This window comes from Anomalospiza imberbis, chromosome 8 (assembly GCF_031753505.1).
Source record: "Anomalospiza imberbis isolate Cuckoo-Finch-1a 21T00152 chromosome 8, ASM3175350v1, whole genome shotgun sequence".
In the NCBI taxonomy this organism is placed as follows: Eukaryota; Metazoa; Chordata; class Aves; order Passeriformes; family Viduidae; genus Anomalospiza; species Anomalospiza imberbis.
This window is the reverse complement of record NC_089688.1, coordinates 7,662,726-7,679,733: the sequence shown is the minus strand read 5'-3', so window position 1 is coordinate 7,679,733 and position 17,008 is coordinate 7,662,726. Positions and strand designations below refer to the sequence as shown.

Sequence of the window (17,008 nt, the reverse complement as noted above, 5' to 3'; positions counted from 1 at the left end):
TAAAGGATATTTGATGGCCACCACAGCAGAGACATTGTGTTCAGTGTGCAAAGCTGACAGTCTCCAGGCCAGCAGGGTGTAATTCAGAGCTCCCCTCTCTCCCTTGTTCAGTGAAAGAAGCAACAAAGGAGACAAGAAAAGAGCTACTTGTGTCACTGCAGGGAGACACAGGTGGCTTTAGCCATCCTGTGCTCCTTACCACAGCTCAGCTACCATGTCCTTTTTAAGGGCTGGAGGTGAGTGTTTCCAAGGCCACCAGGGTCAGGTGGCAGGCTGACCTCTGTGCTGCCACCAAGAGCTCAGGTGATGGCCCTGGCTTCTGCAGCTGTACACTGAATATATCCCCTGAGTCTGAACCCTTTTAGTGGCAGTAACTCCAAAAGGGAAGTGTGCTAATGGATACTTAAAATACTGCCAAGTCCTTCAAGTACATGCTTGGAATACTGGCCAAAAGAGGCAGAAAATCCTTCTTTTCCCTAATTTCAGACATATTGCTTTCATTCTGAGCTTCTTGTTTGAGATGTCTTACCCTCTCTGACCCCTATTTTCTCCAAAATTTAAAAATCATAGATTCAGCTCTAAAAAACTCCAAGCCTGTTTATGCAAGGACTTCCCAGATGAAACTCCTGCTACCTTACAAAGTGCATGAGGAGCAGACAGGCACTCACCGGGAGACACTGGCCTCCCAGTCTTCTCTGTCACTTCACATCCTAAAATAATATTGTGAAGTGACACAGAGAACTTAAAATAACAACTAATTCCATTTAGAAATAACGGCATTATTCATCACACATTTTCCGGGGTTTGTCCTTTTGTTTTTAATACTGAGGATAGTTGCATAAATATTGCAATGTTTATTTCTCGATTAACTTTTTTTCTTGGCAGTTTATTTCTAATATATATTGATGTAACTAAAGCTATCAATTAATTCAATAGATTTGTTTAGCTTTTTTTCTTGAAAAAAATTAATGTTGGGGGATATGCTTTTTATTCAGGAGTATTTGCTAATATTTTCTGTTTGCAATTTTCTTCACACAGCTTTAATAAGGTTTATGTTTAAAATAGAAACAATGCTAAGCCTATTTTATCTTGAAGAATAGGGTAACCAGATAATCTTTTCTTTCAATCCAATGGGATGGAAGTAATTCAGTTCCCAAATTGTTGCTTTTTAAGTGGATAACTAAGGCATAAGAACAAAAGAACTTTAAAAAACAAACAAACAGAAAAAGGTCCTGCCCTACCTACAAAGGAGGGAGAGAAATAAAAGTAATAGCATAATGAACAAGAGAACCTCTAGAAACAAACTTTACCTTCGTGTTTCTTTGATGCCCCAGTCTTGGCTCCCACTGATTTTAGTCAGCAGGCTTTGAGTCACTTTAAATGTTTCTGAAATAGCTGCACTTGTCATCCCTCCTATTTACCCTGTAAAGTTTATTTTGACCTTTGTATTATAGATCATCTTGATGTTGGTTTAGCACATTCAGTGTCCTTGTCACAAGTCTGCTGCCAGGGCCTGGTGCAGAGGAGTTTACTTTCTCAGACTGGAGTAGGTGACATTTTCAGCCAAACAAACTAAGAACCACAAAAGTAAATAGAAATATTCTCTCCAAGTTCTGATCCATCATGTTAAGGTTTGTTTTCATTTCCAGACACAAAACCACCAAGCTCTGGCAGCCAGGGGAAGGAGGAAACATCTTATTACAGCATTGTCACAACAAATTTGTCACCAATGTTTCCCCCAGCCCCCTTGATCTTTCACTGAGTGCTACTTCTGCTAAAACTGATTTACTTTTTCATGATATCTATTATTTCTCAAATACAACACTTTCATACCAGGAACTCCATTAGCCTTTAGAAGAATTGGAGGTTTTGGTGGTTTTTTTTACAGGGCTATAATAGTAGATTTTTTGTGTAGATTTTAGATAGTGGGATTTTATTTTGTTGCAAAGACAATATATTTTTAGACTTAATGCTTGTGAAGGATTCCCCATTCCCTCAAAGGCTTAGTCTAGGAAGTAGGTAGAGATCCTTTTATTTTCAGTGTTAGCAGTGAAGCATAAAACATGATAATTAAATAGCAACAGTTTATGTCTATCATTAAGGGAAAAAATCTCTAATGAAGTCAACAAAAACATTTGATTGGATTCAATAAGGTCCAGCTCTAATCACCTGCCCACCTCTGATGCTCAATACCACATTTAATACATTGCACTGTGATAGATGCCTGTTGTGTTTCCAAAAACCTGCATCAGGAGTTTTTAAAAAGCATATGCAACACAAATTAATACTGACCTAATTTACTGCTGTAAAAAACATTTATATATAGAGATTTATAAATATGATCGTGGATTTGTTTTTTTTTCATTAATTAATGTAGTGATTTAAAAAATTAAGATGTAGAAACTATATCCCATTTGCAGGCGACTAACTCTTGACTTCCCCTTAAAAATTAAAGCTCCTCCCATTCCCCATCTGCTGAATCCATAATGCTAAGCAAATGCCACCCTACAGGCACAAAAATGCATGGATGTGCACGTGGATGAAACTTCTATTGACACAAAATTTCAGACATCTACAGGCAGGATTTAGCCCAGAGTGCTCAGAGTGTGTGACAGCTCATTTATTCTCATGGCAATGAGCTGATGAAGGAGAAAGGCTCTTAATGTGACACAGCAAGCCTAAAGAGCAGAAATGGGAATTCAGGAAGCCATTCAATTGTTTTTTTGAAGAAGATGCTCCTACATTTCAAGTCTGTGCTCAGCATGGTGGTCCCTGCTCCCTCCAGTCTCCAGTAAGAGCTGATGTGTCCTTCAACTGCAACTGCAGATGATGCAGAACCTGGTTTTAGGCTATTAAACTCTTCAATTCACAAGCTGTCTATGCAAACTTGTAAAAAAAAAAAAAAAAAAAAAAATCCAGAAGAGAAGGTAGAGAAGGTAGAGAAGATGCAACAGAAGAAAAGAGACCAGGCAAGCCTCAATTTCTCAGATCCACATCACATGATAAATTGCAGAAAAGTACCTTCACTATCACATTCTATGTTTCTTCAAAATTTCATGTTAAATGAAATAGTTCAGCTAATACATTGTCCCTTTTGAATTTTAAATTATGGAGTCTTCCTTCTTTAAAATACCTTGCTTGTGCAGCCTGCCAGACAACCTCAGCTTTAGAGACAGAATGTTCTTGCAAGAATATTAGGAGGAAGCTTTCAACCATAATCCCAACAGAAGAGACACAGAAATCCTTTTCATCTTGTTTCATTGCTTCTCTTTCCTTGTCCATAGATGCACACAACAGGTTGACAACCTGGGTTAGATTAGTCAAATGAAAGAGAGATAAAACAGGTGATCTGTGGACTTCATCTGATTAACAACTTGAATCCTACAAGGGCTAATCCCTGAAATCACTGCTTTAAGTTGCAAACTTTGCTGTCTTTCCTGCAAATTTGAAAGCACTGCACTACCACAAACTGGTTAACATGAGCAAAGAATACAGTCCCCACTCTTACAACACAGATGTCTCTTCAGAATATTAGTCATAGATTGAGCCTTACCCTAATTTTCTGGGAAAATTCAGACTGGGAATAAAATTAAGATAAAAAAAATAAAATTCAAAGCAGATGCAGTAGAAAAGAACAAAGGAGGAACAGAGGAAAGGAAGAGAAGAGTAAGGGAGAGTGGCCCAAAATTTTTCTTTTTTTTTTTCTACTTAGCAACAACTAGACACCATATTCTGGTGGAGTACCATGTACTTGGACAATAAATTGACAAAAGATACTGAAGAAAGTGAAGAAGAGTTGAATTACCAAAAAAACCCAAACCTCACAGTCCAGTTTTGATACCAAAAAGATGACAAAAATTTCATTACTAAATTATGGACACCTTCCTTTTACTTTCTCTGGTGGCAATCCAGACCTTAGCAGAACAGTTCAGAAAGCTAATAAATATCTCTGATTCTTTTTTTTTTTCCCTAAGATCTTCCTATTACTGAAAAAAATCTCATTTTTTGCCAGGAAAAAAGAAAGACTTAATTAGACTGTATCACTAATTAGTTTTCATGCAAGTCTAGGATAGAGTGGAGAAAGTGAGATACTCCTTAAAGAAAACTGTAGAGAAATTACAGAATTTCCTAAAAAAAGGAGCGGCTGTAGCTTCCAAAACACAATCACAGCTGACAGAAATTCTCACCTCTATTTACAATCTCCCCAGAGAGCAAGGACTGAGAAACCACCACAGGAAACTTCTTAATGCCCTGTGTCAAAGTGATCTCTTCAGATTTAGAATGAGCAGAGAGGCTGAACTCATGTGAGGACACTTCTGCTAACACTGCTCAATGTTTCTTGGGGCGTTCTGGGCAGAGTTGGGAGGTTTTGGTCTCTCTCACTCCCAGAATGGCATTTTTCACCACAAAAAAAAAAAAAAAAATTAAAAAAAAAAAGGTCATGGACAATAAAATCAATGCACAAAAGCATTTCCAAGCATTTCCTGAAAATATTCAAATATCTGCATCAACCCAAAGACATGCACAGTGAAGTGAGAATTGTTATCTGACAGCTGATCAGCAGGGAAGAGCCAAATGAATGCTAAATGTCATTCAAGAGCCCAGTTGTTAGGGCAGGCATGCAGAGGTATATAGGTTACAATGTGCAACGTTGATTTTTGAAGCCTACAGAGAAAGGGATGTTGGAAGATTTGTCAGGAAGAAAGGAAAATAAAGAATGTGCCAAAGTGTTGTGCAAAGGCTGTAAGTTGGAGAATATAGAAATATGGCACAAAACAATGCTGTCAGGAAGATGCTGGGAGCCAAAGACCCAGTGGCACTCTGAAAAACATCCTTACTTCAGCAACACCTTAAGAAGCCAAACAACACAGGGGCAGAAGAAGAACAAAGAAACAAAAAGTGACCTGCTCTGGTTTTATTTCTGGAAAGAATTCAAGATCCCTAGTCATACAGCCAGTTATACCAACACAACTAATGACAGTTCTGCATAAGACCTGATGCCCTTTTCTTGTCTTTCTCTCTCCCTCTCATTCTAATTTTTTTTTTTTCTTTTTTAAATTGAAAGATGTTCTGGACTTGACACCAAATGTTTCATGCATCAGGAAAACATGAATAATGCAGTGGAGTACTATGGTAGCATGAACTGTTAGAGAAATCACAGCTGCTGGTCTTCACTGCTTGTCTAGACAAAAATTAGGTCTTAGGTACATCCTTGATGGCAACCAGAGACCTCAGGACAGGTACTGAAATGCAGATTTCACATGCCATGTTAGTTCTGTCAGCACATATTGGACAACCCTGAGTCCCCCATTCCTGTCGTCCCCCTCCCCATTTGTTTATTCTTCTTCTGTTCAAACTTCTACCACCTTGGCATTTTCTCCCTAAAATCTTTCCTCCAGAGAGCTGAAACTAAAACATGGGGCAACAGTGGCTGTTGTAGCTCTCAAGCTATTTTGACAACAAAATCTGAATCTCATATATCAAATATTTGCCAATAAACATTCATTGCTTTTTTGTTTTGCTTGCTTTGCCTTCCAGTACTGTTGTCCAGGAATAGGGCTTTTAGACCTGAGTCATCTTTTCTGATTTTCAAACAAATATTAAATCCTAGGCATGTATAAGACTTAATTTTATTTTCCTCCCTCCTCACTGACTATCTTTTCCTTTTGAAGCAATGCTTAGCAGATATTCCAGCAAAAGCATCCTCCAGTTCCCAGGCACAGCACCACAAGAAGCTCACCAGCATTCTCTCTGTGAGGCCATAGCCCATTCTTGCATCCTAATTTCTGCTATCTGAAACAGTCAAGCCTATCAACCTGCAAAAGAAAGGAAGGTAAAGAATATGAGGCTACTGTGTCAGAAAGGTCCTACAAGTTAAAGGGTGAAGCATTAGGTGAATCTCCAGGTGAATTCCTGTGATTCAGTTCCACCCCTGCATTCTGGACTGTTTCAGTGATTCTGTTCTCATCCTACCACAGGAGGAATACATCCTGCATTTCTTAGCTACACCAAAATCTGAATTTAGGAATAAGGAAAATGAAAAACATGCTGAAGAGAAGTGGCTGAGATCGAGAGAGCAGCAAGGAGGGTTTGAAGATGCTCTCACATCTATGCTGTCATTTCTGTCTCAGTTGCAGAAGGTACATCCCAAATAAAATCACCTACAGTCAGCTAAGACTTCACTTAGGGAATAAGTGTCACCACCAGATGGGACTGGCAATTCTCCACCAACCCTGAGTCATTTTTCATTAGGTTTGGAGCGACATTGACTTTACATCACATTGATCTGAATGAGGAGCCTCTGCCCCTCTAAGTAATCCTCATCATTACACAGAAGAAAGCTCACAGGAAAAAAAAGACAAAAGGGAAAATACTATGGCCAAAATTTGTTTTGTAATAGAATAATGTTAAGCTTCTGATGGGGCACATTCTCTTATTTTATGAAGGAGTTTAATGTCTTTTAAGAACAGTAAATAAATGGGCTACTTGAAAGCATTCTCAAGTTAACATTGCTTTTTTGCTGCTAAGTCTGCCAATTATGGCATTTTTCCATTAACTGAGAACATAAAGTCCTCAAAACCAATGTTGAGTCAGTTCTCTGAACTGCAGTAGCCCTTCAGAAGTGCAGCACTATCAGAGTGGTTTCAGGTTTCACTTTGCAGTGAACACACTGGCAGAGGGCAGGATTTCTGTGTCTGACTGTGATTTCCTTCCCTGACCAAATGTTTTCAGGAGTGACCAAGCCTCTGCCACCCATTTTCTGCTAAAAAGGATCAACCTGGGCATTTCAATTTCCACAAGAGCACTGCAAGTAGTGTGTAAAGATACAAGAATGGATCATTAGCCAGCTACCAGAGGTTATGGCTTATTGTAGGTTTCATCTTAGGAGTATTTGAAGCAGTAAAATTCAGAAGTAACTTATCTAAAGAAGCTACACAGGCAAAGTAAACGGCATTATCTTTTAATCCCTGATGAGAAAGCTGCCCCATGCCACCACATTAAATATTTAAAGCCACCTCCCCATGATAAATTTGCATCAGGTCCAATGTATTACATGTCACTCCTGAGAGTTTGTCAGCAAAGCCCAACAAACGGGTTTGCACTCTCATCTATTCTTAGCCCTCTTGTTTATTTATTCTTACATGTACAAAGATGTCTACAAATCTGAACCCACTCTGTCAACCAGGCTTGTATCTACAGGATACATGCAAAGCTAACTTCAAAATGAATTTTTAATGATTTCTTTTTAAGGCTGAGAATGGAATGGATCAAACATTGAATATGTTGTAGTTTTCCATGTTCTTCTGATAGGTTTCTCGACTCTGAAGCGAGGAAATAAGATATTTCTCAGCCCTTAGTTTTTCACCTTCAAAAATAAGAAATTCTCCTTGAGAGAACAGTTGTTTTGCTACTGAGTTAAAAAATATATCCCCCCTACAAAAAAACAACCCAAGTGCTGTTATTTTCTCTTTTCAGAAATACAAAATATGATACACTATAATCATTACTTTCTGCTGATCTTGAAGCAGCATATGTGCTGCCATTTTCATTTCAGGAATGGGATAAAGAGCCAGACCAGTTTCTCCTGATTTAATTTATGTACTTCCTTTAGAAAGCATGGTGACCATCAGAAGACATTTGAGACTCCCGAGGACTTCTTGAAACCATGAAATTCTAGGTATGGGAAAATGGTCACCTTGCCTTTCATCAGGTTAAGAACACACAATAGAGAACAAGAAAATACCTCCTGACAATTTTTTTCCTGGCAGAGTGTGCAAGACAGACTTTGTGTTGCCAAAACTTCCTGTTCTGGGGTGATATTTAGATTATAAGAATATGTACTAATAATAAATTGTTTTTCATCTTGTTAGAGATACAGCATAGCTCTGAAAGTACTCAGAGACAGAATCAGCCACTTATGAATATTTAAATAAGACATTACCTTGCTTGTTTATTTTATATTTTAATGTTAAATTATGTGCAAAGAAATCCTTAATATAGCATAACTTAAAAATATATTTCTAAAGTAAACCAAAACAAAGTCTAAATTGTGCCTGTGATAAGATTTCAGCTTACTCTCCCTTCAGGTTACTCAATCTGCTTGTTTATATAAATCTAATATTTATTTTCAATGTATTTAAATTATTTGCAATAGGATACCCTATGAAATAAATTGTGTTGAGGGGAGAAGCTGCTCTATTCTGCTATTTTATTTTTAAACTAACAAAAAAGAGAAATATGGGGCTTTTTCAGCCTCCTGAGATTTCTGATAGATTATTGAATGTGTGCTTTTGGGGATTTTTTTGTTTTCCTTGCTAACAAATACACAGAAACACAAAAATATCCTATAGCAACAGTTGATTGCACTGGCCAAACACTGATGATAAAAATGAATTACCTACAGGAAATCGGTGAATTTGAAAATGAGGGGTGATCAATGTAGTAATTATGATTTCAAGGAAAAGAAAAAAAGAACAATTTCCTCATGTCTTGGAACCCAGAAGTAAAATATTTAAATAATATGAATTCAAATAAGTATTTTCAGTTCTACTGTCACTGCAAATTTCTGCCTTTTTGGTCTGAAGACACTTCAGTGGAACTTGAATACAATAAGGAATGCGAAATTGAGGATTTTCTTAGAGGGGAAACCATGATTTTGCATCTCCAATATGTGATGGAAAAGACAAAGAAATAACCTGGAATGCAATCAGCTCAGAAAGACCCCGACTCAGGACTGTAGTTAGGAAAGGAGAGAGAATGAAAGTAATAGCTCTGTCTATGCAAATTCAGATATTCACGTTCTTTATGTTTGAATTCCTTTTTCCAACTCCCCATGATGGATAGCAAATGCTAATACTGGGATTTAATGAAAGAAGCCAAAGCCCAGAGCAGCACTTTAGAGAATTGCTGTAGACTCCCAGGCAGAGGTAGCCCACGGTTGCCCAAAAGGCAGGAGGAAAGTTGTGCACAAGCTCCACAGCCCATCACAGTGACTTCCTAAAGCAGCACAAACAATATTTGACATTAGCAGGGTAACAGGGCATGGGCTTCTCCCAGACTGAGATTTTACAACTTTGGCATGGAATGCCAAAAAATTCCAGCAACAAAGAGCCCCTCAGGTCAATGGCCAGGGGAGAATCCCATGCTGGGGCTGACTGCCCTCCCTTCAGAAACGCTTCTTCATGGGGCCAGCCACAGAAGGGCCCTCAAATCAGCAGCAGCCTTTCCCTCTCTCAACAGGGCTGAAGTATTCAAGCAAACATCTGGGACTGGCATTCTCAACAGCTATCGCAGACTGGGATTTATGACCCTTACAAGATTGATATCCTAAAAGGATTTGTGGGAACTTTGCTGAGCTCCCACATCCAGTGATGCCTGAGGCAATGCTCTACTGCTGAGGGACCTTTGAAATGGGTTTTGCCATGATGAGCTGAGCTCTCACCATTTCTGCAGGAAATTGTTTCATTCCTATTACTGCTACTGATAGCACAGCTCTAGGAAATTATTAATTTTGGGGTTGCAGCTATGGGAGAGAACTGTAAGTCCCCATCTCTAAAGGAAGCAGTGGCTTGGTGTGCTCCTCAGACTCCCTATCAGCAGCCAGCCTCCCTCCCAGTGCCCAGTCTCCACCAGGGAAACCCAAGGGCTGAATTCATTGAACCCTTCCAGTTCTGCTTTTACTCCTGCTGGAGTGTCTCTCCTCACACTGATGTACAGCAGTAAAAAGAAAACTGCAGAAATTCCTAGTACTAGGAATTTCCAGAGGAAAATAATCACAGAGAGTCACACTTTTGTCACTCTCTGGTAGTAAAGCCCCTTACCTTCTGGCCAAGACTTTCCACAGCATGTGGCAGTAAACAAGTCTGAATGTGAAAATGCTGATTCATGTGTTCCCCACGTGTGTCTTTTCCCATCAAGCTGAGCTCCGAACAAAACATCTGTGAGAGAATTTTTGTTGAGAAGTGTGAAAGAACATAAAAAAGAAGTGATTTTTTCATTGCCAATGTGTGAAGGAAACAGATCTCAAGCTCCTTTCCTCTTCTGCTGATATACTGCTAGTCAGTGGTCTGGAATAATATGTGGATATTACCCAAGTTTTGAGAGATCTGATGACTGTTGATAAGTCAAGATTCATGTTCTCCCATATAGGGCTGACAGGTTAAGCCAAGGAGCCTCTCCCTCTCCAGTATTTGTTACTGAGGAAATAAAAAGACTTTTAAAAACCCAAAACCATGGTATTCTTGTCTGAAATGTCTTTATAATGAGGCAGCCGAGGATGTGAGAAAATTTAAGATTTTTGCTAGTCTAGTCATTTATTTAAAATCAGTGGTGATAGACTCAGTATGGTAAAGAAGAAGACACCAATTAAATATTATTCATTTTCACTTGAATTTTAAATGCTAGTTTCATAAATTTTTTACAGCCACTCAGACAAATAAGTAATAAAATCCTGGGGATGCTGATCTATGGGGCAAGCCCCAGTAAAGTAATACTCTTACCTTATTTGTCCTAATACTTCTTGCAGAAACAAGTATCTCCGTGGGTCTGATACCCTGCTTCTGTAATGAGTCTTGAAAGGTGTAATGATTTTGTGGAATCATTGGTTGTTGTTGTTGTTGCTTTGTTACCCCAATCTGAAAAGATTTTAACAGGCGGATTGTCAGATAGAATTCTTTCACGAGAACGAGCAGCAATTAGGATGTCTTCCGTATAACTCCCTGACCTCTCATGGAAGCAGAAGCAGAGGCCCTGTTGAGCTGATGAAAGCTTCCAAACCACCAGCTTGCATTCATACTAATTCCTTCATTATCTCCACAAGAAGAATTCCTTTATTCCATGGGAGTTGGAAGGCTCGGGAGCATGCCTGGAATACATTGTGAATGTTTACAATGGCAATTCACAGGCTCTGTGCACTGCCTGGAATGAAGAATTCCACACATCTTCCTTGCCAAGACATGAACAGGTTGGACTTGGTGATCTCAAAGGTCTTTCCCAACCTAGCTAATTCTGTAGTATTCATTCAGCCACCTTCCTGGTGTCTCCAACTTGGTGCAACACATGGTGAAAACACCCTGCTACCTGTCTCAGGACTGAACAGCCACAGATCACCCAGAATGTAAGAACTGCCCCTTCAAACACCATGCATGGCTGTGCAGAGATAGATCTCCTCACCATTCATCCTCCCATTCAGCTGCAAGGACACCATGTGGAAAGCAGGGACCTGCAGGATCCTGGCCACTTGTCAAGGCTGATGAGAAATGCAGCTGACAAAGGAGCAAAAAGCAGCAGCTGCCTCCTGGCTGCCTGGAAGGTGCAAGCAAGACATGAACAGCACAACTGCAGGATCAGAGAGAGACTTTGCAATTCCCAACTTGTTGAATATACACAATAAAACAAGAGTCTAGCTGCTCCCATTAGGTCCAGTGCTTTTCAGAGCTATCACAGAACTAATTCCTGTATTTATCCCCACTGTTGTTCCTCCCTGAGAGGGGAGTAGGAAATGCTGTGTTTATTGAATTGCAGACTGATCCCAGGAAAGCCAGGCTTCAGCTGGGAACCCCACAGGCTGGACTGACATAAAGGATTGGAGATTATGAGCCCAGAGTCCAACAGCACACAGCTCTAGCACAGGTTTTAGACATATCTCTTTAAGGTCCAACTATGAAGGTTTTATCAATCCTGCCTTTGGCGGAAGTAGAGCCCTGCCTAAAGCTCAATCTTCAAATGGAAAAATTGTTTATAAAGGATCAAACTCTAAGTTCATTTAATGAATTGTTTGTCTCAAAAAAAGTCCTCACTACTGAACTTTCATAAAGTTGAAACTGTGGGGATAAAAATGCTTTCTTCCACATAATTCCAAATAAAAGCTCTAAATGGGATACTGGTCAAAAAACTGGTATCTTGTCCCAGGAAGAACACATTGGCTTACAAGTGGCACAGAGGAAGTAGTTTATTCTGGTGTCTCAGGCTTTTCAGGAGTCCAGAGGAGAGCAGAATGAATGGTTTCACGGTGTTTTACTTGTAAGCACATGGAAAAACAGATTCCACTTGTCTCAAAGCTCTCTCTGAAGCCAGGTGTAAAAGATACATTCTGCAATCTCCTAGGCAATTACAATATTTCAATGCAAAATAAAAAAAAAAAAAGAAAAAAAAAAACAAGCAAACCACAAACCAAACAAAAACAAACCAAGAAAATTTGATTAAAACAAATAATACCTATGATTTTAGTTAATCGATAAGTACCAGAAGTGAAGAAAACTTTTCTGGTACACCTTCATCAACGGTGGATTACTCATAAGGTCAAGCATTTGCAAAGGAGGTTATTTTGAAGCCTTGGATTACTGCAGAAGCACAGCCTTATCTAAATTAGTTCTGCCCACTCTCAGCCAATAAATTTCTCCACGTGTTTACATATTGATTTTTTCCCATCTTTTATTTATTTCAGCTTTGAAAAGAAAAAAAAAAAAAGTCTATTAAGAAGCTAACAGGAAGTATGTGTTCACAAAGGTTATTTTTTGGTTGTTGTCAAATGTCTCTTGAGCTGGGTCACCTTACAAATGTAAATTAAAAGGTTTAAAATGTTGTGATCCAGTGCAGAATTCTAATTGGACTTCCACAACACATTTTCTCATTCAAAACACAATGCTTTATTTCTGTGTCGTAACACCCTGCTGATCTGGATCAGAACCCATGAGCTCTCAGCTCTTTCCTGGGATGCAGAAAAAGAATTGCCTAAAGGATCTTTATTCTATTTTTCTAGTCCCTCCATTTTGCTTCCCTTTTTCTGAAACAAATAAAGTAGTGTAACATATATTTAACAGCGCCATGAACACCCACAAGTAAGTGTCAGAGTTAATAATCAGCAGCAGCTTGTGAGATTTCACAGATGGATAATTAAAAAGTCTGTGTTTAATACTTCATGTTCTCTCTGGTTTAAGATGTGGACAGATTTTCATTCCTGGGACACTCACAGCCAGGGCACTTAACCTCTGACACCACAGTGGAACATTTCTGCTTCTTGATGCTTCTCAGATGCTCACAAATTACCTCTACTGATTTCACCTTGAGCATTTCATCTCATCCAAAGGTGTGGCTTTTCTGAGAGACCAACAGTGCTATACAATCAAATGAATACTTAGGAATACTCAGTTGGTCATTTATCAGCTCATTTAACAGCACTTGTGATTAGTTTTTACTTCTGATGAAGCTGTTGTCTCATAGAAGTTTTCAGAACAAAAAGTAGTAGAACATTTACTGTTCCTTGGAGACTCAGTTCTCCTGAGCCAGCTCTGGAGCACCAGTTGGGAGACCCATATCTGCCTAAAAGCATGAGGCAGACAATTCTTAGTGTGGAGTCAATGCATACTGGGCAAATTCCTGCTTAGAAGCAAGGGCTGAGTGAGCTGTGCAGCACCAAGAGTGCAGCCAGCAGCTCTGGTTCCTTGGGAAAGGCAGAACCCCTCAGCACAGCCAGCTACACAATCCTACTGCGGTCTCACTTCTGAGTGCATGAATTTAGGCAAAAGTACTGAATGCCAGTACAGTGTGGTCCATAGCTGAGGCACAGCAACTTCAGTGCATGAGTACATAAAAATAGTCAATTCCAGAAATAAGTGCATGAAAGCTCACCTAGGAACAGACACCTTCCAGGGGTAAGAAAATACGCAGATACGACAAAAAAAAAAAAAAAAAAAATCCCACCCCAAATCTCACATGGTGGCTGCTCTACAGCAAGTGTGCTGGTTTTGATTGACCTATCCAAAACCAGTGTTTTGTTTCCAAATATCCTTTCTTTGAGGACCTCCTCCCACCACAAGTGACAGAGAGAAACATGACAGAGAAACAGGTTAGCATAGAGACCTGCATTCAACTTAAGCCACTGCTCCAGTGGTTAGGCTCTGAAGCAAATTATATGGTTTTGTTTTCTCATATTCAATAAACATTTTCAACAACCTGTGTAGTTCCAGGACTTTGCAAATGGCTGCAAATGCACTAATAGTAAGCGAGAAATATGAGAAACCCTTTCAGTTGTCTTCCACTACCTTGTGCACAAAAATTAGGAGAAATTAGAGTAACTTTATATCCTGCAGGTGTCTTTTGGAAGCACAGAAAGTTTTCTAAAATTGACTTTACATTGTATCACTGATTGCAAGGCTCTGGATAATAAGTTCTGCTACAGCTTTAATTCATTGACCTGATAAGGCTCATTGGTTGTCACAGAGCTCTGAAGTGCTGCTTCAAGGTGTTTTCTGGGTAGAGATTTCATTTTAGACAGGACAGGATCAAGGATCAAGAAACTCAGGTCAAAGCATTTAAACCACTGAATAATGAAGTCAGAGCAGTAGCATCTTACAGCTGCAATGAATATCATTACTGGCTACAAAAGAAAAATAGTCAGCAAAGAGCTCACTGAGCTGAGTTCTCTGTTGTATTAGGCAATTGGATCAGGCTGTGCTATCATACCTGCCTTTTAGGATGACTAAACTATCCAGCAGCAAGCTTATTGTTTTTGGTCTGGTGCCACTGCTCCAGCACACCACCCTTCTGCTCTGAGGGCTGAGGGTTCACTGTCCTTTGAGACAACAGCTTTTATTTCAAACTAGCCCAGGAGCAGCTCCACATCCAGCGTACCCCTGCTGACATCCTGGCACTCCCTTGCAAGTCTGAGCTCAATGCCTTCCTTCAGAGCTGGTTTCCAACACGTGACCAAGTCATGGCAGAAGTTCCCTGCCTTCTTTGCTGTGATTCATTCTGGGTTTTCTTCTACCTTGAATGTATTTCCATCTCATCAGCTACCCGGTTTTGTTCTCAGGGTCAATAATCTCCCTTGTTGAAAACAGGCTTTTTATTTTGGGGCCATAAATAATACTTGCAGGCCCTTCTTCTTTTCCATATATGTCACCAACAAGGTTTTTTCTCTTTTTTAGCTACAATGGTGTCCAGATCAATGTGATGAAGTAGTTACCACCTTGTCCTGACTTTTTGTGCTGTAGCTTAATTTTCTGGTAAGATTCTTCTGCGTTACTTTAACTCATAGCTCCCGATTTCATTTCAGCGATTTCATAACCCTCCTGAACACACAGCCCTTTGCCTTGAAGGCTTTTTCTGTTGTTCCTAAAATAAAATCCAGATGACTTTCTACCTGTAACTTGAGGACACTGCTAGTATTTAAATGCTTTGGCGTAGCTGACATCTTTTCAAAGCTATTTTGAACTCAAGAGCCTTAATAAAATGGGCACTGCCTTAAGCTTATTAATCATTCCTCTGTTCCCCAGCAGTAATGCCACAGAGCCTCAGCTACTCAGCCCTACAGTAACAGAGCAATCCCAAAGGGTCCTCAAACATCCTTGTTAATCCTCTTAATTTGTTGTTCTTAACCCATGACTAAGGCAGGCACTTGACTCTGTCCTGGCACATCCACCGCAGCACAAGCTGAGGTATTTCCGCAGCACAAAATTCCCTCCTTAGCTCCTCGAAAGTTTCTCTGCCATTTCCACACTGCCCTCCCAGCTCTGCTACTGTCAGCCAGCCCATTTTTTCCTCAGTCAGCTCTTACAATGGCCTCCAAAATATTTTCCTCTTGTCCTAAAATACTTTGCTCCTATCTTTGAGCTGCCAAATCCCCATCTCCCACAGAGGCTGATCTTGCTCCCAGCCATCCCTGTTCACATGCTGCCTTGGCAGAGAGAGCAGGGCAGCCCCATTTCAAAGTCCTTTTCTCAGCCCTCTAGTGCAGGGTTTCCAATTCAATCATACTTATTTACAGACCTATTTTTAGCCTTCTCTTTTAATTCTCCTTAACTTGTAGTTGGTAACAATTTTTAGTGTAGTTTGTACCCAAAAACTGCTTTACCATTCTCACCCTAAGCAGTCTGAGTCCAGAAGTGTCCATTTCAGCCATGCTTTGCCATCGTGCTTGCATCCCATTATAAGCCTTTTCTGTTTCTCCCGATTTGTGCAGGTCCTTCGATTTTGAAATTGCAACTACATCCTTTATTCCACCGTGGTTTTTGTCATCCTAGATATCCACCCTCAGGTTCTGCCCTGGAAACTCCCATTTCTCCACTTTTCCCCAAGTTCCTGTCTCTAGCACAATTGGCATTTCAGTGCTGGCTCATTAATCACACCCATTCTCTTGTCAGTCTTTGGGACCACACTTTTATCAGCTGCATCCCTTATCCTGCTACAGCTCTCACTAGTTTTATCAGCTTATTCCTTGCTGTCTACCATGCTATCCCTTATTTCTGCTATTATCCTTTTTTTTCCATTTGCTCATGTATTGAAAAAAAAAAACAAACTGGAAGGCATTAATGTTTCATGCACAACTAATATAGAAGTCCCCTCTTACATCATCTATGCTGATTGCTGCACTCAGGAGGTTAAATATGGGCTTCAGGTGGTAATAAAAGTAATACATGATTCAAAAATTCATCAGTGCTTTGCTGCTATTTTACATGCTCCTCTCTTAAACAGGTGTCCTAATTAGAATAAATTAAGTCTACTTATTTTTTTTAAATAATAAAGTGTATTTTTGACAGTAATAATAAAACTACTTGCTACATTTCTGTGACTCATTTTAAGCATAGACTTTACAGCCACTGCCAGGACCAATGTTAATTGTGCTTTGCACTATATCTTGAACTCTTCTTGAAGCAGTGTGTTTAAGTAGGCTAGAATTTCTTTTTAGCTTCCCTTCTAGCTTCAAAAAAATTTAATTAATTCATCTAAAAGAGACAACAAGGTGCGTGTAACTTTCTTTTCTCATGCTTTTTGAACGAGATGGTTAAATTTCCTTTCCTTCCACCACAAAATACATACAAGTGTATCTCTTTTCTACCTTGTCTCAAAACCAGAAGCTGTTACACATCTGCAGTAGAGCAAAAGTGATGTGAGATGGACCCAGAGGTCAAGATCCAAGAGGCCATGTAGGCTGCGTAACAGCAGTGGAGAGCCTGATGGTTTGCTATTCAAGTCATGATCAAACCAATTGTTAACCAAAAAAAAAAAA

The 17,008-nt window shown here is 39.6% G+C and overlaps 1 long non-coding RNA gene across 8 annotated transcripts in view; it reads right to left on the bottom strand.

Moving 5' to 3' along the window:
* Positions 1 to 17,008, bottom strand: part of LOC137478552 (uncharacterized) — a 113,219-nt gene that overhangs the window by 95,480 nt on the left and 731 nt on the right. The window contains exon 3 of one of the 8 annotated variants that reach the window (XR_011001636.1): positions 5,642 to 5,816. The exons of 5 other annotated variants lie outside the window; for them this stretch is intronic. This is a non-coding gene — a long non-coding RNA (uncharacterized lncRNA). Of the gene's footprint in view, positions 1 to 5,641; positions 5,817 to 12,414; positions 13,099 to 13,130; positions 13,321 to 17,008 lie in introns of those variants that run through there. 2 more of the 8 variants (XR_011001642.1, XR_011001641.1) reach the window with 2 other exon arrangements.